This window comes from Rhynchophorus ferrugineus, unplaced genomic scaffold (genome assembly GCF_030347505.1).
Source record: "Rhynchophorus ferrugineus isolate W39M unplaced genomic scaffold, kcgeb_rfMv2 rfM1, whole genome shotgun sequence".
Classification (NCBI taxonomy): Eukaryota; Metazoa; Arthropoda; class Insecta; order Coleoptera; family Curculionidae; genus Rhynchophorus; species Rhynchophorus ferrugineus.
The window spans coordinates 9121299-9138256 of NW_027472580.1; positions in this window are offsets into that span (position 1 = coordinate 9121299).

The window sequence follows — 16958 nt, forward strand, 5'->3', positions numbered from 1 at the left end:
AACCGTAATGGAACTGGGGGAGGAAAGACATAGGTACAATGGACCGTGCGGTTATAAATAACGCGCCGATCGTTCCACGAATAATGCGTGGAAGGAGAAGGAGAGTCATTTTATTAATAGGTCACTGATGCAGAGGAAGAAAGTTTCGAGGGTGTGAAATGGCCGAACGGAGAATTTCCTGCATCGGCGTCTTGACTTTCGAGAATTATACATTTTGCTTTAGTTATATTTTATCTTTAAACACAAAACCTATTTGTTTATTTCAAAATACTATTTTATTTAATGTAAAATTATAGAGAGAAAAAATCTAATACCAACACACCAGTTTGGGTTTATTAACAAGCATTCAACAATTGACCAGGTCCACAGAATAACAGATGTTATTGAAAAAGCCTATGCTCAGCTATATTCTTAAATGTAGCACAAGCCTTCGATAAGGTTTGGTATGATGGCCTTGTTCATAAACTACAGAAAATGCACCAGAATCTTTAGAGTCAAACAAGAAGAAGCTTACTCTACAATAAAAGAAGCTAAAGCAGGTGTACCACAAGAAAGTGTACTGGGACCAATGCTTTATCTAATTTACACTTGTGATATACCACAAATGGAGAATATTACGATGGCTACATTTGCTGATGATACTGCGATTATAGCTGTCAGAGAAAATAGTGGAGAAGCCTCACGAAAATTACAACAGGCAAGTGACAATATAAATAATTGGACACAAGCTCGGAAAATAAGAAATGCAAATCAAATTGGAGGTTGCAAATCAATCGCCTGAAAACCTAAGCTATCCTTTTCCATAAGAAGCGTTACGCACTGCGTGTCTCGCAACTCAAGATTGACACTGAAACAATTTCATGGTTTGACAAAGTCACGTACCTAGGTTTACATTTCGACTGACACCTCGGTTTGCATTCCCAAATCCTGAAAGCAACCCAGAAAGTTTCGGGGATAGCAAACCTGCTATCTCCTCTGATCTGCCCTGTTAGTAGACTTAACAGCGCGTTACCGCTAATCTCCCCTGATTTTGAGGCTGCAACGACCTCATCCGTCGCTGCAGTCGTAACGTTTGCCCTCATATGACAACACCCAGTCATGTTCGCGAATCGTTAAAAATCTTCGAAATGTCACTGTTTGTACCCAAATTACATTGTTGCCTCTCTACGGAACGGTTTTGATGACTTCAGATCGATTTTCTTCTCAGTGGCCACGTCAATAAACAGAACAGTCGGTTTTGGAGAACATAGAATCCTCAATTAATTCCTGAAACATCATTTCATCCACTAAAAGCAATTGTATGGTGTGGTATTCATGCTGGAAACATTATTGGTCCCTATTTTTTTGAAAATAACCAAGGTTACCGCACTGCAGTTACTGTTACTGCATTGCTGAACGGTACCAAGACATCATTCGAAAACCTCATATTAAAAGATTTATCGTAAGATATGTAACCTGGAGCAGCTTGAGGGAAACCTGCAGGAAGAGAACAAGCATTGTCCCATTAAGAAGGACTTCTTTTTCCCAATCATTTCTTAAGAAAATAGAGACCTATTACTTCCTAATGGATCGAACTGATATACCTCTGTGTCCCAATTGTGAGGAACCAACTAAATGCATAAGAATTCATGGCCTGCCTGATTCATTGACTTAAATTATTTGATTTCCATATGGAAATCAAATAATATATCAAATAAAAATATCACCCTGATGTTAGCTCCATCAGAGATCAAATATATGAAATGTATGAAAACACTGAGTAGTTTTATTAATGTAAACATAATTTAATACAATTATTTCAGAGGAAATTGTTAGTCTGGAAAGTATGCATATAAAGCTTAGATATATGCAGCTTTTTGTGCGATATAAAACTCTTCATACGTTATTAGGTAATATAGGATTTAAATGGTGTAAAGATAACCCACGAAAATATCTAATAGAAGAGACTTCCGGCATTGCTATTTAGAGAATACAATTTTTAAGAGCTTCTATAAAATCAAAGAAAACCTATTGTTTCAATTCATGTGTTTAGATGACATTAGATGTATTTTAATACATTCGTCGTTATTCTTTTCTTTGTTTTATATTTTATATACATTAATTGTCATCAGTTGTCTTCAGTAGATTCCTCTTCAAATACAGAAAACATAAAAGGCAATTTCTGGTCGATTTTGTAGAATTTGTCCGAATGAATAATTTTTAATATATTTAAACGCCGATCTATTTGTAATAGAAAATACGATGGATTGTGAATAACATTTCTACGAACATTCACGTAGTAATCTCGTTTAAAATACATGAGGCGCGGATTATCATTGCAAAATCACCGTGGCGGCCGTACCTTGTCAATAACCCCAATGGAAATGGTTAGATTCCTTCACCTTTGCGTCATTTGAAAGGCAAATTCATCTTCCTTGGAAAATAGACGCCATGCCGTTGATCCCCGGCATGTTCATACGTCAGGTTGAAGTAATTGGAAATGAGCTATTTGAAATTTGAATTAGGTGTGATTCTCATTGATTAAAATAAAGGAAACGGCGTTAAAACGACACGATAATATTGCTGTTGATAAGGATCGCTGTTATAATAAAAAAATCCTTGTTAAAATATTGTTACCCAAGAAAGTTAGTTACCTTACCACTGAGGGTCTGGAAAGGACCGTGATTTGGAGTCCACATGAAACACCCCTTCATGTAAGATGATCCCTTACGTCTGTTAGTCGTTGTTGCTGGTATTTTTGCACTAAGACATCATTCAATTTTTTCAATTGACGTCGATAGACATCTGTAGTAACAGTTTTACTCAGTATTAACAGTTCGGATCCCACCCTATACACAGCAAGATTTTATGAACATTAATATTTCGTTTCTGTATCAATAGTCTCCCCTAGACTAATCCCTAACTTTTTGGGCTTGATATTGTCTCAGTAGATAAGCTTTTAAGTAAAACTATAATACATTTTTCTGCCTGCCTCATGAAGTACTGAAACAACATTCGTTCGTTCATTCTAATTCATGTGGTAGCCCTGTTCCCTCCTTCTGAATATTTTTCGTCGAATATAAGCGTTTAGAAACAGTTGATTCATCGCCTGTTAAAATGTCTAAAAGTTTTTTGAGAGTTTCAGCTTGGTTTTTGTCCAATAAGTCTTGAAATTCTATGTCTTCTATGAATTCCTTGATCTTTCAGGCCTTTTATCATTGTTCATTAAAATCACCACATCGAGCAACATAGCTATAAGTTTTGAAGTGTTTGATAGAAGATGTCATTTTGATCGTTTTATGATTAGCGTCTTTATGGTACAATAATACTAAATGAAAAGCTGAAATATCTCAAAAAATGAAAAAAATCATCTTAAATTCATAGAAAAGAAACCATCCTCATAAGAAGCAATTGATGAATCAAGATCAGCTTCCTTAAAGGCATTGCTTTTAAAATAATATAATTTTTAAAAGCTTATATAAAATGAAGCAAGAATCGTTATATACATTTGTGTATTTAGATGAAACATAGATATTTCATAGCAAGATAAAAATAGTGTTAAGATAACAAAAGTTGGAAAAGGTAAACGTTGGAATAATAATTGATTAGGTTTTATTAGTCCTAACATTTATTAATAATTCATTGTATATATATTGTTCTTCATGCTGGAAATAGGAATGGTTAATAACACTTTCGATTTGGATGAACTCACTCAGACATATCGAAGAAGAAATTGACAAATGATGGAATTGTGAAAAAATGTTGGATAGAGCTTAGTTATTCATTTGAATCACACTTTCTGAATATGGTATTATAATTCAATGCTGATAAAATCCAAAACAGGATTATGAGAGTGGAAGTAACTAAATGTCAGTATATAATTAATGTACGATAACTGTAGGAAAACTTATTGTAAAGTATGAAAGATTAGTAGAGTATGGAGATAAAGAATACTAGCTGTTTTACAGATATGTCAAATACGTTAGGGAGAATGCAGTTATTAAATTTAGTTTTATTAAGAAAGAGGTATACCGGTAGTAACAGAACACACTAAGGATAAATACAGTCACATCAAAATAACTTTCCAAGGTAACACCGTACTGAAGGAAACAGGAACTAAACGTAAAATATAAATATGCTATTTAATGAAAGTAAAATACATTACTTGGATTATACAATTGTTAATTAGGTGGATTAGGGCTCCAGGACTACTACTATAAAACACTACTATAAAAGAAACGCGCCTAGAAGTCAACCTCATAGGTGGTGTGGAAAAGAGTTCAATATAAATATAATAAAACGCAACCCTAACCTACAAACTATTATAACTGTATAATTACATGTAGTTTTAAGTCCTTCGCTAATATATGCATGAGATTTACTATAATGTTGAAATAAATTATATTTTAAAATAGTATTTTTGTTTAAATATTTTATTTAGTTTTGAAGAATTTTGTTGTATGTCAAAGACAAAATGAACTAAAACTCAGAGTTGCTTTGCGGCAACATTGCGACGTTTTGACATCATGAATTCAGATTACGTGAATTCACTGTTTAATTGAACAGACTATAGTTCCCAACGTTAGTTAAAAAGAAAATGATACCATAACGGAAAATCACTAACACACCAGAGAAAAGATGTAGGAAGAAATCTAATAGGAAATTAGAATAATCCACTTCATTCTACTTCCAGGTAGTTGCCAAAAATAAATTGCTAGGTCATTTAAAATTGTTAACCTCAGTTGTAACACTTTAACTACGGTAGGCGCCAGTTTTTTTTTATAAAATATAAATAAAACGTTTGTTTTTCTATTTATATTGATATGTTAATGGGACGATATCAATAAATACCAATGAAATTTTGGCAGCGAAACGTTTAGTTTCGGATCATTGAATCCTAGTAGACAACTTTGATATCATCGCATACATATGTGATATCTAACTAGATAAAAATATAGAAAGAATATATAAATATATAAAAAAGATTTATACGTTCTAAAACTGTAAGTGTTAACTACACCATCAAATTTTATGTTGTGGTGTGTTCGATCGGGACACGGGTTTATTGTAATATATTTTGTGTCTATTCATGTAACATTGTTGTCTAAATTTGTCATTTTTAAAAAATATTTTAATGTCTCCTTTTTATTAACGGGGGTTTATCTGGACCGGACCTACTGTTTAACGTGGGCTTCGAATCACGGTCTTCGGCATCAAGTCTACCGACTGGCGAGTGATAATAGAAATAATCCCAAAAAGCATCCGGTCTTACCCAGCTTGGTTACCGGCGTGACTGGGATCATTTTCCTTTTCGGATTTTACACTCTTGCCTAGGACGATCACAAATAAAAATTTACGACCATGCCCCAGCAGTAGGTGGACCGTCCTGTCTCCTTTACTACTGCGCCAACCAAGCCAGCTGTTTTTTTTTGGTTATAGAAATATGTTAGGTGTCGGTATGTACTTTTCCTATCTTATTGGCAGAATGTTTATACCGTGTCGAAAGATCGATATTGGTTTAACAACATTTCAACGATCATCTACCAGCTAAGCTATGATGCATTAATCTGAACAAGTGGTAATTAGTTTCGTTTGTACTAAGGGTTTATCAGGACTCTGGACCATAGTTGTCTGCTTTACTTCTACTGATTGGCGAATGACCAACTTAAATACCATTGACATAAAAAATTCTAATCTAAAGTAGCAGCAGCAGAAATAGTAACAATATTTATTGAAAATAATCATTCCATTATTGACATTCAGGGGAAATAGCGTCAATGATAGTGTGACTTGCCCCACGTTGTATAACGTATTGTATAAATTCTACTAGACCACTAAAACATCCATTACTTTACCTATTTTTCAAGACTCATCATCCTAAAGATGATTTTTGTCTTCAACAAGTGCAAATAAAACAATTATATAAAAAGACGGTGTTGCATTTTTAAATAACCATGAAAATACCCCCAAAAGCAAAGAAATAGCGTGAGAAAAACTATTATCTACAGGCTTATTTAGATTTAACCTAAATCTGTTTTTGTAACGATGACATTTACGATTTACTATCGGTCAATAGATTAAAAATATTAGACCGTAAATTATCCGGATGCGTAAAACTGAATTAACACGAAACTAAGAAGGATAGCCGTATAAAAAAAGTCGTAGTCTTGATATTTTACGAGGAGCTCTGCTGTAGGACGTCGCTCGGATTTGTAATATTTGAATATATCCACTCATCTGGCGGCATAAAATATTTTATTACTTTACTATCCGGTGGCCTACAATGAAATATCAGAGTTAGTTTAATGAAAAAATACTATTAAATTCTATCGAGCTCAATTGATGCATTTTGATAATTTTTTAACATTAAAAAGCCATTTATTGAGAATAATATATAATAAAATATATATTAATTAAAATATTTTCCGTAATGTTCTACCACTTTTCCCATCAATCTGGCAACATTGCGATACTGTGTCAATGGAAGTATGTTTGATGTCCTCATAAATCTTACAACGTGCTTAGTAGCGTTGGGAACTATCGACTGAAAACGACTATCGACTGTTTAGTAATTGACTACTTTTTACTATCGACTGTTTCAGTCGCTATTTTTGGTTCGAGTTATTTTACTACTTTTTATTAGTGGCTGTTTCAGTCGCATTTTCGGTCCGACTGATTTTGTTATTATTTACTATCGACTGTTTCAGTCGTGGAGTTTTAGTTACTATTTTTGGTTCTACTAGTTTCATTCGATTGAATTGAATTTCATTCATTGATTTTTAACGGTCGGACTGTGTCGTCTTAGCTGCGACCTTGAGAAAAATTTACCCAATTTATGCTTACATAGATTTATATGTAATATATATATTTTTATGATTTTGTATGGTAGTTTGCTAAATAACAATATACTGTATATTAACATACTAAAAAGATTAAAATTGTGAATGATAATTAGTAAAATACTTTTCACTGTTTTTATGGCAATAATAGGTAATATTTCGATTACTCTCTCGATTTTTGTTAAAAATATTTCCGTTCAAAAATAAATAAAGCATTTACATTATTTAAAAAAGCTCTAGTAGTTATTGTGCGATCATTTTTAATTATGTCATGGATTTTTTTTTCTATAATTAGGTATATGTTTAATATTTATTTAATATTTCTGGTTATTATACATCTTTAGTTTTTAGGTTTTGCTTAAGTTCTATTGTATTGTTTATATTTATTATAGTATATTATTTAAAAATAGCAATTAACATATTAAAATACGATAAAGTACTTGTGGGGTATTATTCCATTCCATAGAAAAATTCCATTCCTTTTTACAAATCCACAGAACATTCAAATGTAAAAGTAATTCTACATCGTTTAAAACGAAATTATTAATTGCATGTTAATAGTATCCAGTAATAATTTTTTTCCTTTTTTTTTAAAGTTAGTACGTGAAGTCGATGTACATCTCCGTCTCGCTTATACTACTGTCGTTAAATATAAGCACATATAAAATTAACTGCTCCAAGAAATTATCTCCATGCTTTCCTCTCTCACAATTCTGTCTGTAAGTCTGACATTACGAATTCAAAAAACAGTCAAATTGTGCATTTGTCATTATTTTCAGTAAACTATAAACAGTAATTACTATTTTCAGTCGCTAGTTTTTTAATTATCGACTGTTTCGGCTGTTTTCAGTCGATCGTTCCCAACGCTAGTGCTTAGCTATATGTTATTTTCTATAGCCTATCTTTTTAGCAATAACATGCCACTCAACTTATTCATTGGTCTTCGATAATCATCTGCAATAATAGTTTAATTCGGTTTTAGCATGAATATTCCTCTTCGATGTCGATGTAGATGGTTTTCCCGAACTAATCCATGCCTTTCTACATCTGGATTCATCAACTACTAAGCTCTCAGTTTGAATAAACATTCAACAATTAACTGGGTATATAGACTTACAGATAATACTGAGAAAATCAACGAGAAGAAAAATGCTTGGCTCGGTTATATTTTTGGATGTAGCGCAAGACTTAGATAACGCCTGAGATAATAGAGTTGTGTAAACTCAACTCAAACTAGCTGTGCAGAATTTAGTTCTCTACCTACTCTATACATGTGATATATCACAAATAGAAAATGTTACTATGGTTAGATTTGTTGATGACACTGTGATACTTGCTATTGGAGCCAATTGTAAAGAATCAACCAGAAAACTACAATGCACAAGTGATAATATAAACTGATAATATAAGTGCAGCTAGAAATGAAGCATAAAAATTAACTAGAATAAATTAGTGCATATTGAATTTACCAAACTGTTCGTATATTAATAAATATGAATAATACTATTATTCCACACAGTAACAACGCCAAGTCACTTGAGATGATTCTTGATCATTGCAAAACTTCGTTGGAAACAGCATATCAAAAATAAAATAAATGAACTCGAGTTAAAATAGAGAACGTTTATTGGTTATTTGTACAAACAAATAGGAAAACCTATATGGACCTATGAAATTCAGTTATGGGGATCTTCTGTGAGAAGCAATAATAAGTCCTAAGAAGTATTATGGATGCCCCTAGATACTATAGAAACATGACACGAGGAAAGATCCCACTCCTATGGGCTACCGAAATTAAGTCATTAAGCATTAGTCACAAAGCATTAAACCTACCAACTGGCGAGTGACCAACTTTAGAAATCATCCCAGAAGAGATATCCGGTCTTACCCAGTCTGGTTACTGGCGTGACTGGAATCATTTTTCTTGTCGGATTTTACACTCTTGCCTAGAACATTCACAAATTTTAAATGACAATGACAAACATAAATTTACGACCATGCCCCAGCAGGATTGGAACTCGCGGCTATCGCAACACTAGGAGGACCGTCCCATCGTCTTTACCACTGCGCCCCCAAGTTAATTTTAGTTTAAAGAGGAAAATCCTAGTTAAACTCATTTTTATTGACATATTTTGATTTGTGGTTGTAAGTATAATATACGATTTTTCAAACCTTCTGCGACAAATAGTATAAATTACTTTTGATTACTATGATTGGTACTTGTGTAGGTTTGGTTAATCCAGTATACATAATCTTAGTTTTAGAGAGCTATAGAATATTTTTTTTCGCAAAATGGCAATTGGTAATAAAATTTTTCTTAGCGAGTGTGCAACTCATTAGTTGAATGATTCGTTTGGATTTTATGTATATATCTGAATAATACGATATTGGCGGTAGAGATGGCGAAGTTCTTCGTAAACTGCCTTTGTTGTTTTAATATCATTTTCATAGCCATGACTTATTTTCATAATTAGAAAGAAAAGTTAAAGTTAGTGACGTTACTATGAGCATCAATATTTATTCCATTTAGGTAATCAACATTTTGCCGTTTTTGTCCGTTAAAATTTCATTTCAGCAATTCTCACAATAAATATGTAAAAAGTATCAATTCGTGAGATTAAGCATCGCCATCCATCAGTTAGTTCATGTTGGTCTTCAAGTGATTTTTCGTTACATTGTAAAATTATTATCTTCTGCAGAAGAGAAATAAAAAGTTTATGGACTAAAGAGCAAAATAGTAGTTTATCGATTACATAGGCTGAGTTCTTATTTCTTCATCTACAAAGTTTTACACTTTTTGATGTAATCCATTTTATCCATCACGATTGTAGCTTTTCCTTTATTAGTTGGCAGAATGATGATATGCTCGTTTCCTCGAGATAGTGGAATGCTAAACGTCCTTCCCTGCAGATGGATATAAATTACAGGTTTCATGTTATAAAAGAATGAAGGATTTGGTGTTTCCCTTGGAAGACTATATAACAGGTCAATTGAAAAGTCCCGGACCTACAATAGAAAAACACATTTTTGGCAAAATTAGTTTATTTATTCAACATAATTCCCTTTAACGGTGAAATACTGATTACAGCGACCCTCGAAGTTTTCGATACCAGTTTTGTAGTACAATTTGTCCTTTGCTTCAATACAGGCCTCAGTTTCGGCGATCACCTCTTCATGCGACGAAAATTTGTTCCCAGCGAGCATTGTTTTGAGATCTGAGAACAGGAAATAGTCACTGGGGGCCAGATCTGGAGAATACGGTGGACGAGGAAGCAATTTGAAGCCCAATTTATGGATTTTTGCCATCGTTTTCACTGACTTGCGACACGATGCATTGTCTTGGTGAAGCAGCACTTTCAATAACGCTTTGTAATAGTCGCTGTTGATGGTCCTTCTTTTTTCAAGGTAGTCAATTTAAATTATTCCATGCGCATCCAAAAATACAAATGCTATAACCTTGCCAGCCGACTGTTGTGTTTTCCCACGCTTTGGACCGGGTTCATCGTATGCAGTCAACTCAGATGACTGTCGATTGGACTTCGGAGTGAAATGATGGAGCCATGTTTCATCCACTGTCACATATCGATGCAAATACTTGGGTTTATTACGCTTGATAATCTTCAAACACTGCTCCGAATCATCGCCGTTGTTTTTGGTGAAAAGTGAGCTCGTGCTACACCCACTTTGCACAGAGCTTTCTCATACCCAAATATTCGTGAATGATATGATGTACACGTTCAGTTGATATCTTTAGAGTGTCTGCTATTTCATTCAATTTCAATTTACGGTCATTCAAAATCATTTTGTGGATTTTTTAAATGTTTTCGTCGGTAACAACCTCTTTTGGACGTCCACTGCGTTCACCGTCTTCGGTGCTCATTTTACCACGTCTAAACTTAGCATACCAATCCTTGATGGAGGAAAATCATTTCCTGGGACAGTGTCCGGAAACTCGGCATCAAGCCAAATTTTTGCTTCAACTGTATTTTTCCCATTCAAAAAGCAATTTTTTATCAACACGCGAAATTTTTTTTATAAATTTTTTTTCACAATAAGAAAAGTTGCTTCACTCAAAATGCTATAATTCACAAATTAATGATACGACAGCTGTCAAATTTATACACGCATCTTTAGAGGGTTGGTGCTAACTAAAAAATATATGAATTTAATTGTCTATGTGCCAGGCCGGGCACTTTTCAATTGACCTGTTATATTGCAATTTTATTAATGATCTTGTGGCAGTGGTCAAGGCACAGGACGGTTGTCCTGCTGTTGCCATTGTCGCCGATTGGTGTACTGCTGTGGCGTGGCTGTAAATTTATATTTCCGATTGTTTATAATAGTGACTATTCCTTAAAACCTGTATTCTGGTAAGGTTAGGACATATGAATCGTTCTTAAAATATATGGAATGGGTGGATGTATAGCTTTGCACAATAGAGGGATTAGTTATCGATACATTTTTCGACGTCAATTGAAGATCTGGAGAAAATCAGTATCATGATGCTATTCCTGCTTATGGTATATGATGCGTAATTAAAAAGGGTTAATAGGTTAAACAAAAGTGCAAAATCCGACAAGGAAAATCATACCTGTCACACCAGTATCCAGACTGGATAAGACCGGATGACGGGATGATCTCCAAGTTGGCCACCCATTAGTCCTAGGTAGGCCTAATGCTGAGGACCGTAGTTTGAAACCTGCCTTAAGTAGTAGGTCCAAGCTAGTCCAGGTAAATCCTAATTGGTAAAAAATAGACTCTAAAATATATCAAAAAAATATCTCTAGTTGTGATTCTTGTTATGTGAAGTTCTTACTAAGGTTTTTGATAGTCTAAGTTGGATATAGGGCTGTTTTCGGAGGATTCGTTTGTTGAAGTTTGTTTTGGGCTACCCAGAATTTTCCTAGAACCTATATTTTAACTTGTATTTTAGTTATTGCGTTATTTTAGCATGTTTTCAATAAATAAAAAATAGAAATTGTATAATTAATATATATGAAACTTTTTTAATACAATTTGTAACATCACCAGTAAAATATCAGTCCGACGGTCCTTTTTTTCACCCGATACAATTTAGGATCGAATATTTTTAATCCATTGACCGATAATAAATCGTAAATGTCATCGTTACAAAAACGAATTTAGGTCATATTTAAATAGACGTACAATGATGTTTCTCACGCCATTTCGTTACAATTTTATCGTATTCACCTCAGCGAAGTTCTAAAAATAAGACTATGTACGGTTTCTTCGAGAGCACCTCTCTCTGATTGTGCCGTAGGTTTTATAATTGGGTATTTATGAAATAATTGTTTCAATGTTGAACATCGACGATTCTGAAATTCCGCTAGGAGGTTCTGAAATACGGATTTGTAATTTGGTTTCTAAATCGCGATTAAATGAAATTAACAGTTCAGCAAAAGACCCTTCTTGTTTGATGAAAATCGTTTTTCACATTTTTTTGCAAAATGAGAGATGTCAAATGTCAGTGTGAACTAGATCTGATGAATAAGATGGATATTGAAATAATACCTCTTTTATTCATTTAATCTATTAGGCACATAAAATAATTTTAAAGGATTTACAACAGTTACCGAATATATCGCATTTGCAGGAAGATTTACTTTTTACGTCAATTTGAACAAGAAAAGCGACTAAAGGCCATTGTGTAAAGCTTACGAAAACCATGTTCCATCGATTTCAATACGATTCGGCGTTTTAAAATTGTCGATTTTGATATCGAAGACAAAGAGCGTTCAAGACAGGCAAAAAAATCAAGACGAGGATTATTGTGGTTTACTATGAGTTGCTAAAACTTAATGGGGATGGCTGGATCATGGGAATAGCTATTGTCTTCAATTCATACATTTGAGTCGAGTATTGCGCGAAAAACGCCAGCAATACAAGCAAAGATACAACAATATTATTATTCAGCATGACAACTCTCGAACACATATTGCAAAACCGGTAAAAAATTCTTGGAAACACTAAAATGAAAAGTGTTACCCCACCAATCAATCTCAGTATTCTCCAGACCTGGCACCTTCTGAATACTACTTATTCTTGCAAATGAGCCCTGACCTGTCTGAGCAGCTTTTCCCGTCCTATTTTTTTTATAGATCTTTATTAGATACGTTTAGTACAATCTTAATTATAAATTAATTTATTACTACTTTTCGTTTTCTTTTCGTTTGGTTCGCGTGCAATTCTTCATTGGCTATGTAGCGATAGGCATTGGTAATCAATCGAAGAACCGTGTTTTGACAGCGTTGGATGACTAGTTGATTTGAATTTTTAGTACAGCCTTATATTTGCACCCCATAGGTCCAAATTGACTTTATAATTGTCTTATAAGACGTTGATTAGATTTTACATCAAGTTGAGAGTGTTTTCCGACTAACCAGTATAGTTGTTTCATTTTGGTTCTAATGTGTTTTGCTGAAATGAAAATAATGGATTGATTCGTAAATAGCCTCAAAATATGCATCGTTTTTTCAAGATGGAATTCAATTCAAATTCAAATTTATTCTAGTCTAGAGGCATGCATTTTAGATACCTTTTCAAGTGAAATAAACAAATATGTTGTCTATAGAATATATAATGTCTAAAGAATACATAAAAGAAAACAGTAGTAATCTGAAATTAAAAAATAAAGAAAATTCTTAATATCAAGTGCTGTTATCACACAAAAGTAAAAAAAGTCAAACAACTTTTTTTTGCTAAGCTACGACTATTAAAATAAAATTTTGTTGTTGTAATTATACCATGTTGTAATTTTGAAGGTAATCCAGAAACTGGATTACCAGAAATTTAATATAATATAAATTAAATCCAGGAATTAACATTTTCTGGTAAAGTAAGATGAATTATAAAAAATATCGCAAGTAGTGCCAATAAATCCACTATTTTATCAAAACAACAGATTTTAGCTAACATATTTAAGTTATTGTCTTGAATTCGAGACTTCATACTTTCATATTTTTATTACTAGGTTTATGATCGCATAATAAATAACTATTTTGAAATGTTAACTGTTAAAACGATTTGAATTATATGCCTTCACTAAATTTCAATGGATAATGGTCTAATAATAAACACTTTGTGCAGGACAGTTGGTACAATTGGCAATGTGCTAAAACTAATAATAAATAGAGGACTAGTTGCAGATATTGAAGTAGTTAAAAATGTATAATATTAATATTTAGGAGCTCATTTGATGACTTTATAAAATATCTCACATTTATATTGTAGGAATGTTCGTCTGGTCGATCGGAATATGTAGCTGTCGATGCGATTGTTTGTCTGAACACTCATTACTATTTTGTGGAAGGAATTCGCACGGGAAAATGGACAGGAAATTAGGTTAGGTAAAGGAAGTATGGAAGCGCTATGGAAGTGGTACTGTTAAAAGAGACAGAGAAAATGAACAGAGAGCGAGACGTCGTCGTGGTGGTCTTTTACAGCCGGGACCCGCATGGTACCAAGCCACCAGCGTTGCCAATCTCTGAACTTGATATAAGCTATAACAGGTCAATTGAAAAGTCCCCGGCCTGACACTTAGATGGCGCTACTAGAATTAAATCCATGTTTTTTAGTTCACTCTAACCCTCATGCGTGTATAAATTTGACAGCTGTCGGATCGCTAGTTTGTGAAATATATCATTTTGAGTGAAGCAACAGTTGAAGGCAAAAATTTGGCTTAATGTCGAGTTTCTGGACACTGCCCCAGAAAAATCAACCATCAACGATTGGTATGCTAAGTTTAGACGTGGTGAAATGAGCACCGAAGATGGTGAACGCAGTGGACTCGCAAAAGAGGTTGTTACCGACGAGAGCATTTAAAAAATCCACAAAATGATTTTGAATAACTGTCACGAATATTTGGGCATGAGAAAGCTCTGTGCAAAGTGGGTGCCGCGCGAGCTCACTTTTTACCAAAAACAACGACGAGTTGATGTTTCGGAGCAGTGTTTAAAGATGATCAAGCGTAATAAACCCGAGTTTTTGCGTCGATATGTGACAATGGATGAAACATGGCTCCATCATTTCACTCCGAAGTTCAATCGACAGTCATCCGAGTGGACTGCACACGATGAACCCGCTCCAAAACGTGGGAAAACGCAACACTCGGCTGGTAAGGTTATGGCGTCTATATTTTGGTATTCGTATGGAATAATTTTCATTGAGTACCTTGAAAAAGGAAGGACCATCAACAGCGACTATTACATAGCGTTATTGAACCGTTTGAAGGACGAAATCGCCGAAAAATGTCCGCATTTGAAGAAAAAGAAAGTGTTGCTTCACCAAGACAATGCACCGTGTCAAAAATCCATGAATTGGGCTTCGAATTGCTTCCTTATCCATCGTATTCTCCGAATCTGGCCCCAGCGACTATTTCCTGTTCTCAGATCTCAAAAGAATGCTCGTTGGGAAGAAATTCTCGCCGAATGAAGAGGCGATCGACGCAATTGAGGCCTATTTTGAAGCAAAAGACTAATCGTCCTAAATATATTAAAAATATTTTACTATTTTAGACCGGGGACATGTCAAGACTTGTTATAGACACATTCCTTTCGATGAATCCAAAATTATATAGTTTTTCTTTTTTTGAGATATTTTAGTTATAGTCTCCATACTAACATTCGGTGCAGCTGCAACATAGCAAAACTATTTCCCAGCAGCTTAATATTTAATTGTATCAATACTTACCTCTCTAACGTATTTTACTGGTAAGAACGGGCTTCAATTATCTCGTTTCTGATCAAAGTTATTTATTAGAGACATAATCTGTTTCTGAGTGGCTATTTATTTGGGCTTGGCATTTTCAACCAGAGTAATAACAAATATTAAGCAGCGATTAACAAGTAAAGCGCCAAAATTACGTTTGCCAGTTTATAACCTTTTTTGTTACTAATGTTTTGAAGAGTTTTGTAGACATTTAACATTCGAACAATTTTTTCAGACATGTTCGAACGAATCACACAGCATTGTATCTCTTTCTAACTGGAATAAAATTTTTTTTTTTTTTTTTTTTTTTATAATTATATACATTGTTACTAGTCGTTGCCGACTAACCTACAATTTGTCCTTATAATAGCTTAAATCTAGGTATATATCTAATAGGACTCATCAGTCCTACATAGTCTCTAGCATAATAATAATTGTTTTAACACTTTGAGTTTTTTCTAATGCACCTCACTGCACTACACTACAACACACTACACAAGTTCAAATGGTTTGGTCCTTTTGAGTCTGCGTCCGGTTTTGGTGTTATCCAAGAGTTGTAATACTTCGAAATTAACATGAGAGTGAAGTCTCTCCTCATGTCTCTTTGCAATTCTTTTAATTTCTTGTTTGACAGTCGGTATCTGAAGATCTCGATGTAAATAAATGGTCCGATAATATCTGGGTGCACCTACGATGCTTCTTAGGACTTTGTTCTGGAAAACTTGTATTAGATTTATGTTGCTTTTTGCGGAACATCCCCATAATTGTATTCCGTATGTCCATATAGGTTTTAATATTTGTTTATATAGAAGTAATTTATTATGTATAGTTAATTGAGATTTTCTTCCAATTAGCCAATACATTTTTCTATATTTTAACTCAAGATCTTTTCTTTTCTTTTTGACATGTTCCTTCCACCGTAGTTTTGCATCAAGTGTCATTCCGAGATACTTAGCATTATTGCTGTATGGTATGACAGTGTGGTTTATGGTCAATGGTGTATGCGCGGCCTGTTTATAGGTGAATTGAACATGCACAGATTTGTTTTGGTTAATTTGTATTTTCCAGATTTGGGTCCATTTATTTATAGTGTCAGTAGCCTGTTGTAGGTTTCGGGTTGCTTCTTCGCTATTGTTTCCGACAGCAAGAATAGCAGTATCATCAGCAAATGTAGCCATTGTGATGTTTTCGATTTGTGGTATATCACATGTATAAAGTAGGTACAGAATTGGCCCCAGTACACTTCCTTGTGGTACACCTGCTTTAGCTTCTTTTATTGTAGAGTAAGCTTCCTCTTGTTTCACTCTAAACATTCTGGCTGTGATGTAAGATTTTAATAGTTCGGTGTGTTGCTTCGGTAACATTTTCTGTAGCTTATGGACGAGGCCTTTGTGCCATACCTTGTCGAAAGCT